Raw genomic sequence first — 22,531 nt, forward strand, 5'->3', positions numbered from 1 at the left:
CGCCTGCAGAGGGTTGGTTAGTTGGTTTGCTTGTTTGTTTCTTAAAGAGCCGGAGTCTCCCTCTGTCGCCCAGGCTGGAGTGCCGTGGTGCAATCTTGGCTCACTGCAACCTCCGCCTTCCGGGTTGAAGCGATTCTCCTGTCTCAGCCTCCCGAGTAGCTGGGACCACAGGTTCGCACCACCGCACCCGGCTAATTTTTGTACTTTTTGTAGAGATGGGGTTCGCCATGTGCCCAGGCTGGTCTTGAACTCCTAAGCTCAAGCGATACTTCCACCTCAGCCTCCCGAGTAGCTGGGACCACAGGCTAACGCCACCACTCCTGCTAATTGGGTGATGGTGTTGTTGTCGAGACAAAGTTTCGCTGTGATGTCCGGGGTTAATCTCAAACTCCTAGCCTCAAGCAATCCTCCAGCCTAGGCCTCCTAAGTGACTGGGATTACAGGCATAAGCCGCCACACCCTGCTCCCATAATGCTGTTTTAAAAATCCTGGCCAGGCACAGTGTCTCATGTCTGTAATCCCAGAACTTTGGGAGATGGAGGTTAGAGGATTACTTGAGTTCAGGAGTTTGAGACCAGCCTGGGCAACATAGCAAGGCCCCATCTCTTCCAAAAAAAAATTTTTACCCGTGTGTGGTGGCACTTGCCTGTGGTCCATCCACTAGGAAAGCTGAGGTGGGAGGATTGCTTGAGCCAGGGAGGGCAAGGCTGCAGTGAGCCAAGATTGCACCACTGCATTCCAGCCTGGGATGCAGAGTCAGACCCTGTCTCAAAAAAATATATATATATATATTTATACATATTTATATATATTATATATATTTATATAAATATATATTATATATATTTATATATTATATATTTATATATTTATATAAATATATATTTTTATATATTTATATATTATATATATTTATATATTATATATATTTATATATTTATATAAATATATATTTTATATATTTTATATATAGTTATAAAAATATATATTATATATTTATATATAATATATTTTAATATATTATATATTGTATATATTATATATATTTATATATATTACATTACTTATACACTATATATATATATATATATATATATATATATATATATATATATATATTCCAGTTAGGCTCTCAATTTGTTTGTTGTTGTTGCTTTTGTTTTTAAAAAAATCAACTTCATTGAGGTACAATTTACACACAGTAAAATGCATCCATTTGAAGTACCCAATTTGATGAGTTTTGATAAACTTGTAGACTTGGGTAACCACTCCCACAATTAAAATACAGAATAATTTCATCACTGGGCCAGCTCCCTTGTGTCCTTTAGTGGTCAGCCCCCTTCCCCTATCCTCTGCCCCAGCAACCACTGATCTGCTTTTTATCTCTACAGATTATTTTTGCCTGTTCTAGGATTTCACATAAATGGAAGCATACAGTACACCCCCTTTTCTGCCGGGTTTCTCTTGCTTGACATAATGTTGTTGAAGTCCATCTATGTTGTAGAATGCATAAGTCATTCATTCCTTTTCATTGTTGAGTGGTGTCTCATTGCATTCATAGACCGCAGTTTGTTTATCCAGTCATTACTAGCTGATGGACGTTGATTGGGTTGTTTCCAGTTTGGGACTATAATGAAGAAAACTGCTAAGAACACTCATGTACAAGACTTTGGATAGACATATGCTTTCATTTTACTTGGGCAAATATCTACAAGTGAAATTTCTGGGTCAAATAATCAAGTTTTTTTTTAGATTTATAAAAAATTATCAAATTGCTTTCCTATTGGTTGTGGGATTTTACATTCCTTCCCAAAGTGTGTGAGGGTTTTAGGCACTCCCACATCCCTGCCAACACTTGATGTTGCTGATCCTTTTCCTTTAAGCCGCTCTAGTGTCTGTGGAGTGGTGTCTCATAGTGGTTTCAACTTGCATTCCCTTGATGACTAATGATATGCTTAATGGATTCTTAAAAATAAGTTTTTATTTTAGAACAGTTTTAGACTCACAGAAAAGTAGGAAAAAACACAGAGAGTTCTCATACAACCCACACAAAATTTATCGTTCCTGGCATCTTACATTAGCATGGTATATTTGTCATAATTAATTATTATGGAAATAGCAATTATTGATACATTAATCAATATTGATACATCGTTATTAACTAAAGTCTATGTTTGGTCTATCCTCGTTTTGACCTAACATACCTTTTCTGTCTCAGGACCCCATCCAGGGTACCACATTACAATTAGTAATGGCTCCTCTTAGGTGCAAGGGTTTCTCAGGCTTGCCTTGTTTTTGATGACCTTGACACTTTGATTACTGGTCAGGTATATTGTAAGACGTCCTCTCCTGAAATTCATCTGATGTGTTCCTCACGATCCTACTGGAATAGTGTGTTTTTGTAAGGAAGATTGCCGAGGGAAAGAACTATTCCCATCCCATCCTGTCTAGGGTGCACACTATCAACATGGCTTATCACTGCTGGTATTCATCCTGGTCACCTGGCTGGGACAGTGCTGGTTAGGTTTCTCCACCATAAAGTAATTTTCCCCTCTCTTTCTCTGCTGCATTTTTTGGGAGTCACTATCTGTAGCCTACACTTTAAAAAAGGGAAAGTACGCTTATCTCCTTGCAGGAGAATGGCTACCTAAATTATTTGGAGTTCTCCTGTGTGGGGGATTTGTCTATTCTTCCCCATGTATTTATTTATATAATCATTTATCTATATCAGTATGGACTCATGGATATCTGTTGTATACTTTGGATTATAATCCAATTCTTCATGGGATTAATTATTTAATAATTTAGCTAATTATTTTATTAAATATTTTCATTACATATTTAATTATTAATTATTTAGTTAATTATTTTGTTACTCAAAGTTTCCAGCTTTGGCCATTGGGAGCTCCTTCAGTTGGCTGCTGGGTCCTTTTGTCACACCCTGATACAGTTTTGCTGTGTCCCCACCTAAATCTCATATTGAATTGTAGCTCCCATAATTCCCATGTGTTGTGGGAGGGACCCAGTGGGAGATAATTGAATCATGGGGGCTCTTTCTTCCATACTGTTCTCATGGTAGTGAATAAGTCTCATGAGATCTGATGATTTTATAAGGGGTTTTCCCTTTCACTTGATTTTTCATTCTCTCTTGTCTGCCTCCATGTAAGACATGGCTTTTGCCTTCTGCCATGATTGTGAGGCCTCCCCAGCCACATGGAACTGAGAGTCCAGTAAACCTCTTTTTCTTTATAAGTTACTAAGTCTCAGGTATGCCTTTATCAACAGTGTGAGAACTGACTAATACATGCCCCATCACTGTGACTTTTGGTTTGGTTTGGGGCCCCTCCTTGCTCCCTGGCACCACAGGATGTTCTGTGCTCATTTGCATATTCTTATCCTTATTGGGCTTTCATGTTCTCACTGACCACAGCCATAGATACTTTTGTGAAGTTTCTGTTCAAAACTTTTACCCTTTTTATTGGGTTGACTTTCTATTCTTGAGTTGTAAGAGTTCTTTGTGTGTTATGGATACAGGTCTTTGATGAATATATGTATTGAGTGCGAATGTATTCTCCCAGTCTGTGTCTTGCCTTTTCATTTTCTTAACAGTGTCTTTGAAATAACAGATTTTAATTTTAATGAGGCCCAGTATCTCAAGTTGGGATTCTCAGGAAGCCAACTCTGAGATGGAAATTAGAATGCAGAAGGTGTATGAGGTGTGCCTTCTAGGGATGTAGAAGGGAAAGAGGCAGGCCCACTCAGCCTCAATGCTGTGCCTCAGTAGACCCTGTGGGATGTTCTGGTGGTAAGGTGACCTGCTAAAGCTGTTCTGAGTTGGGGCAACAGGGCCAGGCCTTGATGTCCCCATTGAATGTCGCTGGATGCAAGATGCCTGAAGGATGAGTGTGCCCATGGGTAAGGGTCAGGGGAGTCCCTTCAGCCAAGGCAGTCCCTTAGGGTCCATCTGCAAGGGCTGAGGGCTGTCTGCTGGTGGCAATTCTCACAGCTGAGGTCACAAATACTTAATTTCTGAAGAAGGGTCTAGCAGCAAATCACAGTGCCCATTGCAAAAAATGCATCAATGTTTTCTTGTACAATTCATGTTTTTTGTGTCCCATCTAAGGAATCTTTGCCTACTCCAAAGTCATATACAGTTTTCCTGTATTTTCTTCTAGAAGTTTTATAGTTTTAGCTTTCACCTTTAGGTTAACAACCATTTTTGTTAATTTTTGTGTAGAGTGTGAAGTAAGGGTTGAGATTTATATTTTTAATTATGGGCGTCCAGTTTGTTCCAACACCATTGGTTAAAATCAATGCTGTTTTTTTTTCTTTATTGGAATTGGATGAAATGTTTTAAATTTTATATGGAGAATTAAATTTCAGAGGAAAAAAGTTGTGAAAAAGAACAATAGTGAGTTGAGCCTTTCCCAGCTATTAAAATAGTATGGTATTGGCAAAGGAACAGGTGAATTAGTTGATGAGAATAGTTCAGAAACATATAACAGCTAACAATAATAGCTAACATCTATTGGACGCTGCCATGTGCCAGGCATTGTTCCCAGTCCTTTTCACATATTCATGCATTCAATCCTCCCAGCAACTTTAGTGTGTAGGTGATACTGTTATTCTCATTTTACAAAAGAAGAAACAGGGGTACCGGGTGCTTGCGTGGCTTATCCACAGTCACCCAGCTACTGTGGAGCAGAATCAGGATTTTTACCTGACTGTTATTCAAGAGCTCCAAGTCTTTTTTTTTTTTTTAATTTTTTTAGTATTTATTGATCATTCTTCGGTGTTTCTCGGAGAGGGGGATTTGGCAGGGTCATAGGACAATAGTGGAGAGAAGGTCAGCAGATAAACATGTGAACAAAGGTCTCTGGTTTTCCTAGGCAGAGGACCCTGCGGCCTTCTGCAGTGTTTGTGTCCCTGGGTACTTGAGATTAGGGAGTGGTGATGACTCTTAACGAGCATGCTGCCTTCAAGCATCTGTTTAACAAAGCACATCTTGCACCGCCCTTAATCCATTTAACCCTGAGTTGACACAGCACATGTTTCAGAGAGCACGGGGTTGGGGGTAAGGTTATAGATTAACAGCATCCCAAGGCAGAAGAATTTTTCTTAGTACAGAACAAAATGGAGTCTCCTATGTCTACTTCTTTCTACACAGACACAGTAACAATCTGATCTCTCTTTCTTTTCCCCACATTTCCCCCTTTTCTATTGGACAAAACCGCCATCGTCATCATGGCCCGTTCTCAATGAGCTGTTGAGTACAGCTCTCAGACTGGGTGGCGGCCGGGCAGAGGGGCTCCTCACTTCCCAGACGTGGCTGCCGGGCAGAGGGGCTCCCCACCCCCAAGACGGGGCGGCCGGGCAGAGGCGCCCCCCACCTCCCAGACGGGGCGGCTGCCGGACGGGGAAGCCCCCCAAGTCTTAACCTATGCATTATATTGCTTCTGCCCATAAGGGAAGTCAGTATCAGACCAAGACCATATTTTGATTCAGTGATAAAACATGTATACTAGTTTCCCATTGCTGCTGTAACAAATTGCTGCCAACTTAGTGACTTAACACAAATTTATTATTTTACAGCACTGGAGGTCAGAAGTCCAAAATATGTCTTACAAGGCTAAAATCAAGGTATCAGTGAGGCTGAGTTTCCTCTGGAGGATCCAGGGGAGAACCCGTTTTCTTGCCTTTTCCAGCTACTAGAAGCTGCCTTCATTCATTGGCTCACAGCCCCTCCATCCTTCTTTGAAGACCCCAATGTAACAAAAATACCCTCGAGGTCCCCAGTGATGAACAACTGGGAGATAAGGAGGATGAAAATGAAGAGGCATTGGGGGTAAGTGTGTTTCACAGATTGTAATAAAATTGTTTTCTCCTCCTGTTTTTGAAAAATAATTTCTTAAAAAGTTTTTTCTTCTATTAATTTTTGTGAACCATTTCAAGAAAAGCTGCCTGTTATGAAAAAATTCAAACATTTCTACAGAAAAGTAGACAGGAGAGCGTGATACCTCCCTCATGTACCCATTATTCAGCCTCAACAGGTACCAAAACTTGGCCCATCTTACTTCATCTGTGCTCTACCCACTCCCTCAACATTGGATTATTTTGAAGCAAATCCCAGGCACAATGCCACTGAGACCATAAATATTTCAGTAAGTATTTAAAAGGTAAGGACTCTTCTTAAAAATCATAATCACAATAAGAATGTTTAAGTAAAATAAAAGAAATAAAGAGGATCCCATTAAGAGAATGGGATTGAATATATGAGGCTGAGAAAGATGAAATGATTAGGTTCTGAGAAGAGAAGGCAGGGATAATGAGAGAAGGCAGGGATAATGAGAGAAGGCAGGGATAATGAGAGAAGCAGGGTTGGAGGGATTGGTTTTAGACAAAAGGAGGGGACACTATGGTAACAGTGAGGAAGGAGAAGATGTATGTAGTGTGTTTGTGTATGTTGTGCCTCTATGACAGAATATCTGAGACTGAGCAATGTGTAAAGAATAGAGATTTATTTCTTACAAAGTAGCGGGCAAAAGCTGGGTAATTGGCACTTGCTGTCACAACAGAACCCTTCTCCTCCCATCCCAGTTGCTTTCCTCAGTCCGAGTTTACTTCTCCCTCATGTAAGGTTGATGTGGGTTTGGCAGCCCCTGCCACCTGGAACATAACACCCCCATTTCACTCTCACTCCTGTTTCATTGGCCAGCTCCAGGCACCTGGCCTCAACCTAAGTTCAGGTGAGGCTGGGAATGTGGAGGAGCACCTGGATACCAGGTGGGGGCCAACTTTCTATCCTACAGGAGGTTTGTATTGGAAGACTGTTCTGGAACATTTAGCCACTTTAATAAAACACACAAAAAAGGTATTTTTTTTAAAGCAAATGTATCATAATCATTTAGGGAGGTACCATGGAGTAGGCATTAACTCTGCAGACTCAGAGTGGCTGTACCCAGGCTGCAAACCCCGTGTCCCACTCACGGTACATGACCTTGGGCAAGTCACCTAACAGCTCCAAGCCTTCATTCCTCCACCTGCAGAGTGGAGACTCATAATAGCACAGAGATTTATCTGAGGATAATTTGAAATAATAGGTGAAATAATGAAACAATGATGGATAATATTGTTTGTAGGAAAACAATAAATTTTAATTATTATTTTTATAAACTTATTCAAGTGATATTGTCTATCTGAAAAATCCAAGAATAAGATAATTAAGAAAAGTCTTGATTACAAATTTAAATGGAAAAAGCTAAGTTATTTCCTATATACAATCAAAAACCAACACCATGGCAGAACGTAGACTACAAACACACACACATACATAAAAATGCTGGAAAATGTATAAATATAGAACTGACCTTGAAAGACAAAAATAACTGATAATAATGGTGACCTTATAAACATTGGCTCAGAATGGAGACTTGTCCTTGTACCCCTACATTTGAGAGCCAGAAGTGAGACTTCAGTTACAAACTGGGACCCTGGAAGAACTGCCCGTTGGTGAAAAAGGCAACTAAAATGAATCTTCCCAGCAGCCCAGAGAAGCAACAAAGAGGCTGAGGTCTACTTAAGCTCTGGGTAAAAGAATCCTAGGTTCCTAAGCAGGGTGTGGAATCCCAATTTATACTAACCATATGTTGCCAAAATCTCAAAGACAAGATATCAATTTTTAAAAATCTTATCCAGCATCTGTTAAATTTATGAGGATAAGTAGCTGAGGAAAACAAAAATTTTCTCTCTAGCAATACTTCCACAGCACAGAACATGAGAATTCCCAAAGGAAAAAGTCCTCAGTAAAGATGAGCTCATAAGTAAAAACTACAAATCCCAGACCCAATATTGCTTTATCTATACCCCACCCACTCCCTCAACACCCGATCCTTGTGAAGCAAACCCTAGGCATCATGCCATTTCAATAATAAATATTTCAATACACATCTCCAGAAGATAAGGACTCCCATATGAACGATAACGAAGTGAGTCTCTGAGTGGAAGAGTAGGCTAAAAAAAGGAAGAGAAGGATTAGCATATCAAGAAATTTAAATAACAAGTATAAAGCCAATATGCTTAAAATTATTAACAAGATAAAATAAGGAATAAAATGCATAAGCATGAACAGGAAAATATGAAAACAAGCAAAACATGTAGATTTTGAAATGAAGCAAATACAACTTCTTGAAGTAAATATAAACATAAAAATTTAAATTTTAAGTGGCCTAGCACTTTGGAAGGCCAAGGTGGGAGAATCATTTGAGTCCAGAAGTGTGAGACTAGCTTGGGAAACATAGTGAGATCCCATCTCTATTTTAAAAATTTAAAAGAATAAAAAAAATTAGTTGGACATGGTGGCACATGCCTGTAGTCTCAGCAACATGAGAGGCTTGAGCCCAGAAGTTCGAGGCTGCAGTGAGCTATGATTGCGCCATTGCACTCCAGCCTGGGTAACAAGAAGACCCTGCCTTAAAAATATTTAAATTAAATTAAATTAATATGACATAGCTTAAAGGTAAAGAATTCAAACATAGTGCAAATGGATAGACAAAGAGATGGAATATATGAAAGAGAGGTTAGGAGACAAACATGGGGGAGGTTCTAAAGGCATCCAACATACACTTAAGAGGAGGGAGAAGAGGCACATCCACAGAGGGCGCAGCTGAACATGCTCTGGAATCGAGCTAAGACTTGAATGCTAAGATGGAAGAATAAAAAAACTGCAAGCAGGCTAAGAATAAATAACTTGACACCCAAACATTATACGAGTACAACTGCCAAAAACAAAAGGCAAAGAGAGAAAGCATAAAAGCAACTGGACAAAAAAGAGACATTATATAAACACCTAACAGCCTGGCAGAGCCCTCTCGCTGGCAGCCCTGGAGGAAAGAAGGCAGTGGAACAATGCCCTCAGAGTGGAAGAGCCCATCAAGGCAGAATTCCATACCCAGCCAAACCGTCAGTACAGAAGATAAAAAAAAAAATAGATTTCCTAAAAACCTGTGCAGAAAATGTATAGCTCCATCCAGACTTCTGCTAAACGAACTTCTAAAGGAAGCTGTTGTGTAGGGAAAAAAAAGAGTACCAAAGGCATGAGATACAAAAAGCAATGGTGAATAAACAACCAATAAACATATGCAAAATCCCAAGACAGCCTTCAGGACAAAAATAAATAAATAGTGACTATTGGAAGGGAAGCTCAAAAATCAGATGGAATGAAACCAAAGAACACAGTGGTATGAGAGGTATGGGGGAGAGGAATTGCCACACTCAAAGGCCAAGGCTCTTCAACCGTGCTGCATGTTAGAATCACTCAAGTAGCATTAGAAATCCCAGTGTCCGGGCTGTGTTCCATACTAGTTAAATCGGAACCTCTGGGAGTGTGAGCCAGGAAGCAGGATCCTCTCGGGCAATACAATGTATAGCCAGGTTTAAAAACCAGTTGTCTAGGTTGGCAATGGCTTTCAACCTTGGCTGTCCCTGAAGTCACCTGAAGAGTGTGAAAAAACAAGGATGCCTGCGCCCCACCCCAGAGATTCTGATGAAGTGTGGCCATGGAAAAAAACCTCACAAGGAAAACACCAGCTATGCTTCCTTTTATAGATTTCTTCACAAAAATAATGAACCACAAGCCATTTGGTACACATGAGCTACAGTTATTCTTGAATCATTCAGATTTCAATCTCTCGCTCCCACAGCCCGTGGTGCAGAAGCACTCGAGCTGTTGCCATGACCCTGGGTTCTGTTTAATGGTACAGGCCTCCTGTGAGGTCTGCTACCCACCAAGAAAATGATAAGGACTTGGAGAAAACAAGAAGAGCAGCTTTCAACCACTAGATGTGACAAACACAGTAATTATATGTTTTCCCTTAAAAAAAACCCACTTTAATATATCTTCAATATACAATGTGAAAAGAAGTACTTAAATACTTTTCCTCTGAATCTTTTTCCCTGTAAAACTGGCAAGTGGCACACTGTCTTCTGGCTCTAGGTAAAATGTCAAATTAGCACAGGGTCACTGCTTCCAAAGATAGCCTCAGAGATACACCAATGCCAGAGGGAGGTCAATGGATTTCTCAAACCAACACTAAAAGCAGTGAGACCCCCTGGGGCCACTGGCTGTGGCTGGTGCTTGGAGAACTGGCAGAGAGATGGAGCACTGGCACTTTTGAGTAGAAGAGAGGGCAGGACCCTTTGCACAGGACAGAGGTGGAGGAGGAGGGCCCTTTGCCCAGGACAGAGGTGTAGGAGGAGTACTTTGGGGATAACTCTAGTCTCCCCACATTGCTTCAAGTAAGCCATAGCCTGCTGATCTCCACAGTAAGGCAGAAAGACAGCCATCAGCCAGAGAGGCGAATCTGGGATATACCAGGGACTCATGCATATCAATGAGCAAAAGGCAGGACATTTATTCTTATTTATAAGTGGGAGCTAAATAATGTGTACACATGGGCCTAGTGAGTGAAGTAATAGACCCCAGAGACTCAGAAAGGTGGCAGGGTGGACTGGGAGTGGGGGTGAGAAACTGTCTGGCGGGTACAATGTCATTGTTCAGGTGATGGCTACACTCAAAGCCCACCTGCACATTATGCAATATATCTACATAACAAAACTACATCTGTGCCCTCTAAATCTATCAAAAATAATAAATAAATAAGATAACATAACAAGATAGCCAAAAAATGCAGGAAATTCAATAGAACAATGAGCAAAAGATATGAAAGGGCTGTCCGTTGAAGAAGCTGGACTAGAGAAGAGGGAGCAGTGCTCAGCCTTTTCAGTAAGTAAATGAAAACACTGCATCCACAGGATGCAAAATATTCCTGTTCAATGGGCAAAATGAGGAAATTGGGTAATACACATGTTGGGGAGTACCAAGGTCATGGAAGCCCTGTGCACAGCTGGCCGTAATGTGCGCTGTGCATTTATTATGAAGAGGAAGCTGGTAGCACTCAGGAAATTAAGTATGAGTGGCCCTATGATCCAGCACCCACCCTCCTGAGTCAATCCTGGTGAAAGTCACACATACACAAGAAATGAGAACCAGAAAGTTCTTTCATCATAGTATCACATGTGGGACTGGGAAGGGTGAGGCAACCTCCATTGCTAGAGGAAGGGAGCGATCCACATGGTGGGCGCATTCTACGTGACACCGTGCAGCAGCCCAAAGCCTTACACTAGAGCACATACAGCAACGTGGCTTCGTCTGAAGATGCGTATGGTTGGGCTAAAAAGGAAAGAAATACAATTAGACCTACTGGATATTAGCATTTATCTAAACTGAAAATATATACATGAAACAATACTGCCTATTTTTCAGAAGTACTTGCTTTTCTAAAGACATAAACCAAACACACTGGATTGGGTGCTGCTGGGGAGGTAAGGTCTGGATGAAGGATAAGGGGAAAACAAAAAAGAACCAGAAAGAACCTTGCATGGAGTGAGGATGAGAGCTGGCCATGATCTGAGGAGTGCGACCAACAGCCTTCTGCACCTCAGGCCACATTTAAAAATAAAATAAAACCGGATGCTTTTTGGATGACTCTATGCCTGTTATGTCTGCAAATATGGCAATTCCTTCTTTTTTCAGTCCTTCAGAGCAGCCACCTTTATAGAGGCAAGCTCTCAAGCCTGTTTGGGGGTCAAGCATTCCATTTCCTTCCTCTGTTTTCGCATCAGAACTATATTGTTTTAAGGTTGTCCCTTTACATGTTTTAAAATCACTTATAGAAATTCACCCCCCAGCTTTGCTAATCCAATATTTACTTAGCTATTCCTCCTCTTTGGGAAATAACCTGCATAATTTTTGTGATCAGTTTTCCATTTTGGGAAAAAAATTACTGGGGATTTTGAATTATATTAAAATTAGTAAATTGGCTAAGAAAGAGTTGACATATAATTTTAAGTAAATTTTTAACTTGAGAATAGTTTCATATTTACAGAAAAATTGTAGAGCTATTACTGATGTTTGTTCCCCATACATTCAGTACCCAGTTCCCCATTACTAACATCTTAAATTAGTTACGATTACCTTGTATTTGTTACAATTAATGAACCAATAATGATAAATATTATTAACTACAGCCCATACACCATTCAGATTTTCTTCGTTTTTATATGATGGCTTTCTTGCTGTCCCAGGATCCTATCGGGGTGCCACATTACAACTAGTCATCATGCCTCCTTCAGCTCCTCGTGGCTGTGACAGTTTCTCAGACGTTCTTTGCTTGTGATGACCTTGAGAGTTTTGAGGCATACTGGTCAGATATTTTGCAGGATGTCCTGCCATTGAGATTTGTCTGGTATTTTTCTCATGATTAGACTGAGATGAGGTGTGTTGGGGAGGAAGACCACAGAGGAAAAGTGCCCTTCTCATCAAGGGCACCTGCTCTCAACATGACTCAAACCACTGCTAACATTGACTATGGTCACCTGGCAGAGTTAGGGTTTGTCAGGTTTCTCCACTGCAGTTACTCCTTTTTCCCCATTTCCACCATAATCTTCAGAAGGAAGATACTATGTGCAGCCCACACTTAAGGGGTGAGGGCTATGCCCTACCTCCCTGAGGGCAGAGTATCTAAATTATTTGGAATTCTTCTCTATAGATTTGTCTTTTCCCTTCCCCAACCCCACTGATTTCTTTATTCAATCATTTGCCTGTATCAGTATGGATTTACGGGCATTTATTTTGCAGCTCATTTGGGGGGGTTATAACTTGATGCTACACTATTTATTTTGCCGTTCAAAGGTTCATTGGGAACTCTTTCAGGTAGTGCCTGTGTCCTTCTAAATACTCCCATCATCGTAGGGGTTTTGGTTTTGGATTTGGTATATTTCCTGCCCTAGTCCTAAAACCAGTCATTTTTCCAAGGAGCTTTGGTTCCTTTCATTGGAGAGTATTAGAAACCAATACCTGGGCCCCAGCTGTGCTAGTTGGTGCTGGAGTGTCATTGCTTCGAGGTCTGCTCAGCTGACAGAACAAGGAAGAAGGTGTGTATGTATACAAATCACACACATCTATCTATTGACCTATCGATCATCTATCTACATGTGTGTATCTCTATATATAACCAATTACATCTATATTAAGCCAAACCTAAGTTCATACTGATGTGTCCAATTCTAATCCATTGCCACATGGGTCATCCTAGCTTCCTCCCTTCCTTAACTGGAACCTCCCACTCCAAAAGTGAGAAACTTGGCTCCCACCATCCAATCCATTAACTTAGAAGGGTTCTACTGAACGCCAACGAGAAACGACTTTATCAATAGTCCCATGATTTTGTAAAGTTCCTTTTGCCCATAACCAGTTATAGAATTTCACCTCCCAGCTTTGCTTATCCAATATTTACTTAGCTATTCCTCCTCTTTTAAAAATAATCTGTATTATTTTTGTGATCAGTTTTTTTTTGGGAAAAAACAATTTTACTGGAGATTTTGAATTACATTAAATCAGTAAATTGGCTAAGAAAGAGTTGATATATATTTTTATTGACATACATTTATTATATTTTCAGTCTCCACCCATTTCTAAAGTTACTTAGGTCGGTGTCATTTTCCTTCATCCCCTTCCGTGAGGTGGTTTCATACATTTGTAATACAGTTAGATTGTTTTGTCATATCCTTCATTCTACATTGGGATCCTTCCACCTCCTAAATGACTATTTCTTTAATTTGAATATATTAAGTTTCATTCTTTGTGCTGTGAAGTTCTATGGGCTTTAACAAATGCATAGTGTTGCATTCACCGCTACAGTATCATGTAGAATAGTTTCATCACAATAAAAAATCTCCTGTGCTTCTCCTGTGCTTCCCCTGCTCAACCAACCCCCAGCCCCTCATATTTCAATTGTCTCTATAGTTTTTCCTTTTCTAGAATGTCATATAATTGGAATCATACAATATGTAGCTTTTTCAGACTGACTTATTTCACTTAGCAATAAGTATTTGTCCATGCTTTTTTGTGGCTGGATAGTTTTCTTTCCTTTAATTAATAGCTTTTATTTTTTTAGAGTAGTTTTAGGTTTACAGAAAAACTAAAAAAAAGTACAGAGTTTATACCCACCTCCCCAGTTTCCTCTATTGTTAATATCTTGCACTAGCGGGGTACACTTCTTAAAACTGATGAATGAACATTCATACTTTATGATGACCTACCCTTTACACTAGGGTTCACTCTTTGTGGAGTACATTTTGTGGGTTTTGACAAATATATAATGTCATGTATTCACCATTATAGTGTCAGGTAGAGTAGCTTCATCATCCTAAATATTTTCTGTGTTCCATGTATTTATCCTTCTCTTCCCATGAACGCTTGGCAACCACTCATCTTTTTACTGTCCCCATAGTTTTATCTTTTTCCAGAATATCATGTAGTTGGAATCATACAGTGTGTAGCCTTTTCAGACCGGGTTCTTTCACTTAGTAATATGCATTTAAGCACTTAAGATATTTCTCCATGTCTTTTCACTGTGTGATAGCTCATTTAGTTTTATTGCTGAATAATATTTCATTGTATGGATGTACCACCATTTATTTATCCATTCGCCTATTAAAGGACATCTTGGTTGCTTCCAAGATTTGACAATAATGCATAAAGCTGCTATCAACATTCATGTGCAATTTTTTGTGGGCATAAGTTTTCAAATAATTTGAGTAAATACCTAGGAGTGCAAAATTGCTAAATTATATAGTAACACTATGTGTAGCTTTGTCAGAAATGGCCAAAGTATCTTTCAAGGTGGCTGTACCATTTTGCATTCCCATCAGCAATGAATGAGAGTTCTTTCTGCCTCACTTTTTCACCAGCATTTGGTGTTGTAGTATTCTGGATTTTGGCCATTCTAATAGGTGTGCAGTGGTATCTCATTGTTTTAATTTTCATTTCCCTGATGGCATAGGATGATGAAAATTTTATAAATGTGCTTAGTTATCACAACATATTTTAAAATATATTAAGTGTTCTTATCCAGAAATACAGTACTCCATTGATTTTCTTTTCAGCAAAATATAGTAAATGTATTTACAGCAGTCTTAAAATTTTTTGGTAAATGTTACTTTCAAATACTTAAATATTTTCTGTCCCTATGTAAATGATCTCTTTTTCAATGGTACTGGTTACTTATGTTATACAGAAAATTCATTTGAGTAAAATTGTATTTAGACTGAAGCCTCTTAATTAATTCCAGTTATTTTTTCTTTGATACTCTTGGGAAGCATAGATATATAAACATATCATTTGCAAATAATTATAATTTTGTTTCTTCACTTATAAGAATTATACCTCTTATTTATGGTTCATATGTAATTGAAGTAGCTAGAAACTGCAGGAAAATGTTAAATAAAAATAATAGAAACCAATATCCACATTTTAGTCCTGATTTCTATTAGACTTTGGTGTGATGGCTGCTGATGTGAGATTGAGTTCCAGACTGAATAAAAAAGAATCCTTCCAAATACCCAATTTCTTTCAGGGAATTAAATAAATTTGTCAATTAGGCACTGACAATGAAGCTGTAGAAGTTTATCTATATGGAAAAATGATCACAATACATTGTTACATTAAATGCAAGATCCTAAACACTACTTATTCCTTCATCGCGTAAGGAAAAATCACGAGGCCCAGAAGGCTGCGGACCTGCACCCTCCCGGCTACAGTGCACACCGCTCGGCCCCACCCCCTCCCGGGCACAGTGCACAGAGCTCGGCCCCGCCCTCTCCCGGGTACAGTACACATAACTCCACCCCGCCCCCTCTCTGGTACAGTACACACAGCTCTGCCCTCTCTCAGGTACAGTGGCACGCAGCTCTGCCCGCCCCCTCCCGGGTACAGCACACAAAGCTCTGCCCCGCCCCCTCCCGGGTACAGAACACACAGTTCTGCCCTGCCCCCTCCCAGGTACAGTACACACAGCTCTGCCCCGCCCCCTCCCGGGTACAGTACATACAGCTCTGCCCCGCCCTCTCCCGGGTACAGTATATACTGTACTGTACCTGCCTGCCCCCTCCCGGGTGCGATACACAAAGCTCCGCCCTGCCCCCTCCTGGGTACAATGCACGCAGTTCTGCCCCGCCCCCTCCCAGGTACAATACACACAGCTCTGCCTGCCCCCTCCCGGGTACAGTGCACACAGCTCTGCCCCCTGTCTCTCGGGTACAGTGGCACACAGCTCCGCCCGCTCCCAGGTACAGTGGCACAGGGCACTGCTCTCCTCCCACCATGGCCTTTCCAGAGGACCCTCAGGTCTCCCTTCCCCAGGCCCTGGCATGGTGCTCAGCCTCGGGACCAGTGCAGGGCAGAGAGAGGACAGTCTGCACTTCCTCCACCCTCCGTGCTCTGGATCCTCTAGGATATGAGGAAAAGGGGCAAAGCCCTTTCCATTTGCGGGTGCTGTGGTTCTACAGCCACCCCTCAAGGGACACCCACTGCACCATGCCCTGACTTGCCAATGAGCACTCCTCTTTCCGGCCTCTGCTCTCCACTCCTGTCCCCCAAAGGAAAGTCCACAGTCCCTTGGGCAGGCAGGCTTTGGGCTGGGGTCCTTCCGGGATGACTCATGACCAGACCTCCACCCTACTGTCCACTGACATGAAGACATCAAATGTCCTTGCCCTGACTGACAGTACCTGCAGTCAGCTTTCCTGCTCCCTGTTCCTGGCTGCTGTGGGGAGCACTGCCATCCAGGCTCCTGGGAGAGTCAGGCACCTGTCCTCATGCTCATAAGCCTCTAAACTCCAAGGGACACAAGTTGCTCCCAAGAACCAGCTGATGCTTCCATCTAAGCATAGCACAAGTTTCCACAGCTCCTCCAGCCATGGGCTCCCCTATTGCATGCCACCCTAAATTTTACAGTGACTTTCTTGGGGTGCCCTTGCATCTGACCCAAAGGAGGAACACACTCTCCTTGACTATAGGTATTGAAAGGACAATCAATGGCATAGCCCTCTACGTCTAAAAGTTTCCTGCAAATAATCTTTTCCTCTGCTGAGCAACTCACCTCTTCTCGAAGCTAGAGGCAGTGGGTGATGAAGATGGATCCAGTTGGCTATTGTTAAATCCTGCAGGGATGTGTCTAGCACCAGTTTTTCAGAGACACTTCTCTGAGACAACAGAAAGTGCCATTGCTGTCCAGTTATCAAATTTGAAAGACCAGACACAAAAATGTTATCTGTGAGAAGCAGAATACAGGCGACTTTTATTTTATTCTTTTTGTGCATCTGTTATCTGATGGTGTGCCAAAATTGGGAATGCCTTACCTCTCTGACAGCAAAGTGCTTTGATTCTTTTGCTTCCAACGAAACAGAAACCACAGGACACCAAGAGGCAGCCACCAGCTAGAGGAGTTCACCCCCCTTTCGGTCCCCTTTAAATTTCCAGGCTTGCCACTAAACAAGCTTGGCTCAGAAAGGGGCAGATAGAAAGCAGCCTCCGTCTTTGACACTGCCGCCTTTTCTCCCGGCTGTGTTAAATCTTTCTTCCCCACCTCAGTGAAATCTAAGGCAGGCTTCACAGCATTTCTGATCCCTAACAAAGAAGACAAAGTCTGGTCTTGTCCGATATCAAAACTCCAGACTTTTATCGCATTAAAAACTTTTGCTCCTCTAGCACTTATCTCAGTGAGGCCTTCGGCTGGGAAAGGAAGAGTGGTTACTTTTTCCTCTCCTTGTCCCCCACTCCTCCTCTGCATGGCAGACCCTCTGGCTCCAGAGGTCACCTGGGTCGAGGACCACCTCAGGCAGCCTTCCATCCCTTGGCGTTGCCAGAGCCCCCCATGTTGCGAGCCCAGATGCTGCCTCCTACGGAGTGAATGTTTGTGTCCCCTCAATCCACATGTTGAAATCTTAGCCCCTAATAGGATGGTGTTAGGAGTGGAGCTTTTGGGTGTGGCGTTAGTGATTGGGTCATGAGGATGGGGGTCCCATGAATGGGATAAGGGCCCTTATGAAAGAGGCCCCAGACAGCTCCCGCCTCTCTCTACCGTGTGAGGACAGTGAGAATGCAGTCAGCTGCAGCCTGAAAGGGAGCAGCCCAGAGCCCAGCCCCACGGGCGCCCAACCTCGGGCTCCAGCCTGCAGCCCCGCAAGGAGTAAATGTCTGCTGCCGCCAAGCCGCCGACCTTGCCTGGGCTTTGTCACAGCAGCCACTGACTCTTCCCTTCCATGGGGCTCCCAGCTTCTTGACATTCTCCCTAGGTGCCCTGGCAGCTTCAAGGCGGGACTGAGACTGTCTACAGGGTCACACCCTCCTTCCTCTGTCCCTGGCCCTCCGCCCCAGGCTGACTTCTAGGCCACCCCTCTGCAGGTGCCTTTTTTGAGCAGAATCTCATTCAAGGTGGCCCAGTCCAGCTTCTCTTTATTGGGCCCTCCCGGGGCCAGCAGGACAGCTGTGGTGGGAGTAAGGTCAGTGCTGAGGAGCCAGCAGCCCAGCAGTTGTCTCCCTCACCCCGCCGTCCCAGTCTCTCTCTTAAAGGCAGCTCAGGGGAGTCAGGTCGTTCACCACATGCCCTGAAGCTTGGGAAGAGGTGCTTGCCAATCTCAGAGTTGTCCCCCTGAGGCCCCTCACCTGGCCAAGGGGAGAAAGTGGCAGAGTGTGCCAGCAGCCCTCCCTTCCAGTCTCCCTCCCACAGTCAGGTCTCAGCCCCCCATTCTATGGCCTTTGCAAATCTAGCACCATGTCGCATTTCAGTGTCCAAGCCAGTAGTTGTGCTTGGCTGTACTTGTAGAGCTTCCCAAACAGTGGCCTGAGTGCATCACCCAGATGAAGCCTGGAGGTAGAGTTCCACGCTGGCATGAGGCCATGCCCTGAGGGTCGCATTCTGCCTTTCCAAATGTCTGAGCCACTGTTGAGTCCTCAGGATGGTTGCAGAACTCTCGCTTTCCTCTTCGTATTTCAAGCAGAAAAACAGGGAAAGGCAAAGAGGAACAGGCTCCTGGGGTCAGCCTTCCTTCCTCTCCCTTGTGTTTCAAGGTATCACAGGACCACAAGAACTCCAAGGAAGACCAGGGAAGAAAGGAGAATGGTTGTCAGGAAAGGCAGGAGTCTCTACCACAGATAAGCTGGCATCTGCCCCCAGGATGTGGGCGCCAACACTGGGGCCTCGGACTTGGGGCCTCAGCCAAACTCCAGATGTCAGCAAAAGTCCCATTTTCACATCCTCTTTTCATACCATGCCAGATATTTCATGCAGTCCCCTCAGCCTGCTCTCTGAAAGATGGAGTTCTTCAAAGATCTGAGCCCACGCAACTCACTTGGGTGAGTAAGAGATCAGATATCTGAGGTTCTGCAACTGTAGCCAAGACTTCCTAAACCATCAAGGAGCTGAGGGGTGGACATCTTCCGGGAAAGGGGAATGGGGTTAGTGTGTTCTATTCATTTTTATGTTGGTTTTCTCTTGAGGCATAAAATGAGGACCCAAGCTAACATCTAATCAAAATATATTTTTTACCTTAGTTTGGATAGCAATAAAAAAATTTTTCCATAACGTTTATATACATCAAAGGAAAAGCAAACAAAATAAGATAAAGATAATTTAGATATAGTATAATTATAAAATGAGGAAATAAACTCTGCAAAAAGGAACTTTCAGCTCTGCCAGAAGCCATGAAGATCTCGACTGACCCTGTTTAGAATGTGGCTCTCACCCATTAATTCCACTCACTGCCCACGAGGAGGAAAGTGTCTTGGAATGAAGAAGATTGTCTCCGGGGACTGACTGTCTTTCCTTCTTTCCTTCTTTCTTTCTTTCTTTCTTCCTTCCTTTTCATCCATTTAAAAAATCAAGCTTTATTTTGATTTCTAGGCACATATCTTTTATATTCCTGAAGTAAAAACACTTTTTTCTACAAAATAATTTCCTTCAGTACAAGGATTCAATAAAGGCTTTATTTTTAAAGACTTCATGAACTTTAATATTCTTGTTTTTGTCATGGTAAAAACACTTAACATGAGATCTACCCTCTTAAATTTTTAAGTGTACAATACAGTATTGTTAACTATAGGTACAGTGTTGTACAGCAGAGTTCTGGAACCAGAGACTTTGGCAATAGCTGTTTTTCTCCTTATTTTCTCATAATGATAATGCGTTCCTTGTGCATTTACACATTTTTAAAGAAACTGGTTCCTAAGGATTTCATTATTAAATGCTTGCACTCGAGCTGGGATGGGAGCACCCGTCAGTCTCCTCTCCAGGGAAAAATGGGGCCTCAATGGGGAGAAGTAACCAGCCCAGAAAAAAAATCAATAGGGTATGAACAACAAAAGATAATAAATCCAGACTAAAGGAGGAAAGAAATAACTCCTGTAGCTATCCTCAGTGAGGAATATCACCAAATCTTTGTATAGCCAGGAATTTACCAATTCCCTCAAAGTATGAAAAAAAAAAAAAAAATCCCTGAGGAGTGTCTCTGCCCCGCCGCCACCCCGTCTGGGAGGTGAGGAGCGTCTCTGACCGGCCGCCCCATCTGAGAAGTGAGGAGGCCCTCCGCCCGGCAGCCGCCCCGTCTGGGAAGTGAGGAGCGTCTCCGCCCGGCCAGCCGCCCCGTCCGGGAGGTGAGGGGCAGCCCCCACCCGGCTGCCGCCCCGTCTGGGAGGTGGGGGGCGCCTCTGCCCAGCCGCCACCCCCTCTGGGAGGTGTACCCAACAGCTCATTGAGAATGGGCCGTGATGAAGATGGCAGTTTTGTCGAATAGAAAAGGGAGAAATGTGGGGAAAAGAAAGAGAGATCAGATTGTTACTGTGTCTGTGTAGAAAGAAGTAGACATAGGAGACTCCATTTTGTTCTGTACTAAGAAAAATTCTTCTGCCTTGGGATGCTGTTGGTCTATAACCTTGCCCCCAACCCCTGCTCTCTGAAACATGTGCTGTGTCCACTAGGGGTTAAATGGATTAAGGGCAGTGCAAGATGTGCTTTGTTAAACAGATGCTTGAAGGCAGCACACTCCTTAAGAGTCATCACCACTCCCTAATCTCAAGTACCCAGGGACACAAACACTGTGGAAGGCGGCAGGGCCCTCTGCCTAGGAAAACCAGAGACCTTTGTTCACATGTTTATCTGCTGACCTTCCCTCCACTATTGTCCTATGACCCTGCCAAATCCCCCTCTCCGAGAAACACCTAAGAATGATCAATAAATACTAAAAAAATTAAAAAATAAAAAAAGAAAGAAAGAAATAAGGCTAGGGATAACTAAAAAGAAAGATAGCACCCAGAGGGTTTTTCAAAATGTGTTTGAAGCTGGGACGAATAGATTGTGGTAGGCAGGTTAGCTTTCAATTTCGATAACTAGGAGACTGTACACATTTATAACTGCTCTAAAGAAATGACACTTTCCTTTGGTCTTCAAGTTTCCAAGCCTTATATTCAAAAGAAGGTAATACCTAAAATCAGCAAATGATCCACTGTTTTGTAGATGAGCAGCAAAGATGTAAGAATTGTTTTCTCCTATATCCTAAGAGTTGCTTTGCTTAATATATGAAAGAGACACTCTGAAGGATTATTTGCTTAAAATATGGAAGAGACAACCTGACAATGCCTACATGAAGGAGGAAAAGGAGAGAAGTTTCTATTTATTGAGTGCCTAGTATGTACTAATCAATATCGCTAATATTTATTGCACATTTAATATTTGCTGGTCAATGTGTGTTTTCACTTATTTATCTTCACAAGAAGGTTATAAGGTAGGTGCTATTATAATCTTCATTTCGTGATGAGAAAAGGATCTTAGGCAAGTAAACTATCTTCACAGGAATATAACCAGGATTTGGTCCCATGGAGTATAACTCTAGAACTCCTGTGCTTAAAGACAAATGCCACCATTATACCACTGGATCCTCTTAACAACTGTTGGAATACACAGGCATTAACCCCATCACACCGATGAAGAAAGTAAAACCTAGAAAGGCTGAATAATAATTTGCTCTAGGTCATGCAGCTACCAGGTCACAGAGCCAAAGTGGAATTCTAGGTCTTTGTAACTCCAAAATCTTTTTCCAAGAATGCCACACTGCTTTTCCTTGTGTTTCTCCTAGGATAGGTGATACAGGAACATAACAGCAATATTAAAGCTTTCTTTCATTCTTTAGCTAAGAAAGCACTGCATCTTAAATAAAAGGGTATTTCCGTTTAGAATATTTATAAAGGTTAATGAGGAACAAAATGAACTGAAAGCCAGCAGGGAAATATTCCCAGCTGTAAACACCAAACTTTTACATTCTAATTCTACAAGAAAATATCCCAAACAGAACATCAAATTTTTTAATCAGATGCAGGTGAATCAGCTGAGCAACATTTTTACCACTTTTTTATCTCTGTTTAGAGGTCACTACCGACTAAACATTGGCAACATCACTCTGTTCAGGCAAATGTTGGATGAAGTAGGTGCTTAAAAAGGGAAAGGTGGACTCAAGTCCTGCAATGAGGAATTTCCCATAAAAACAAGGAAATTAATACAGGATTTCTTTCGTCTTTTTCCATTAAAATTATGAGGTCTTTTTTTATCATTTTTTTTCAGAAGGTGGAAAAGGAGTAAAAAGA

The sequence above is a fragment of the Gorilla gorilla genome, chromosome 2 (genome assembly GCF_029281585.2).
Source record: "Gorilla gorilla gorilla isolate KB3781 chromosome 2, NHGRI_mGorGor1-v2.1_pri, whole genome shotgun sequence".
Classification (NCBI taxonomy): Eukaryota; Metazoa; Chordata; class Mammalia; order Primates; family Hominidae; genus Gorilla; species Gorilla gorilla.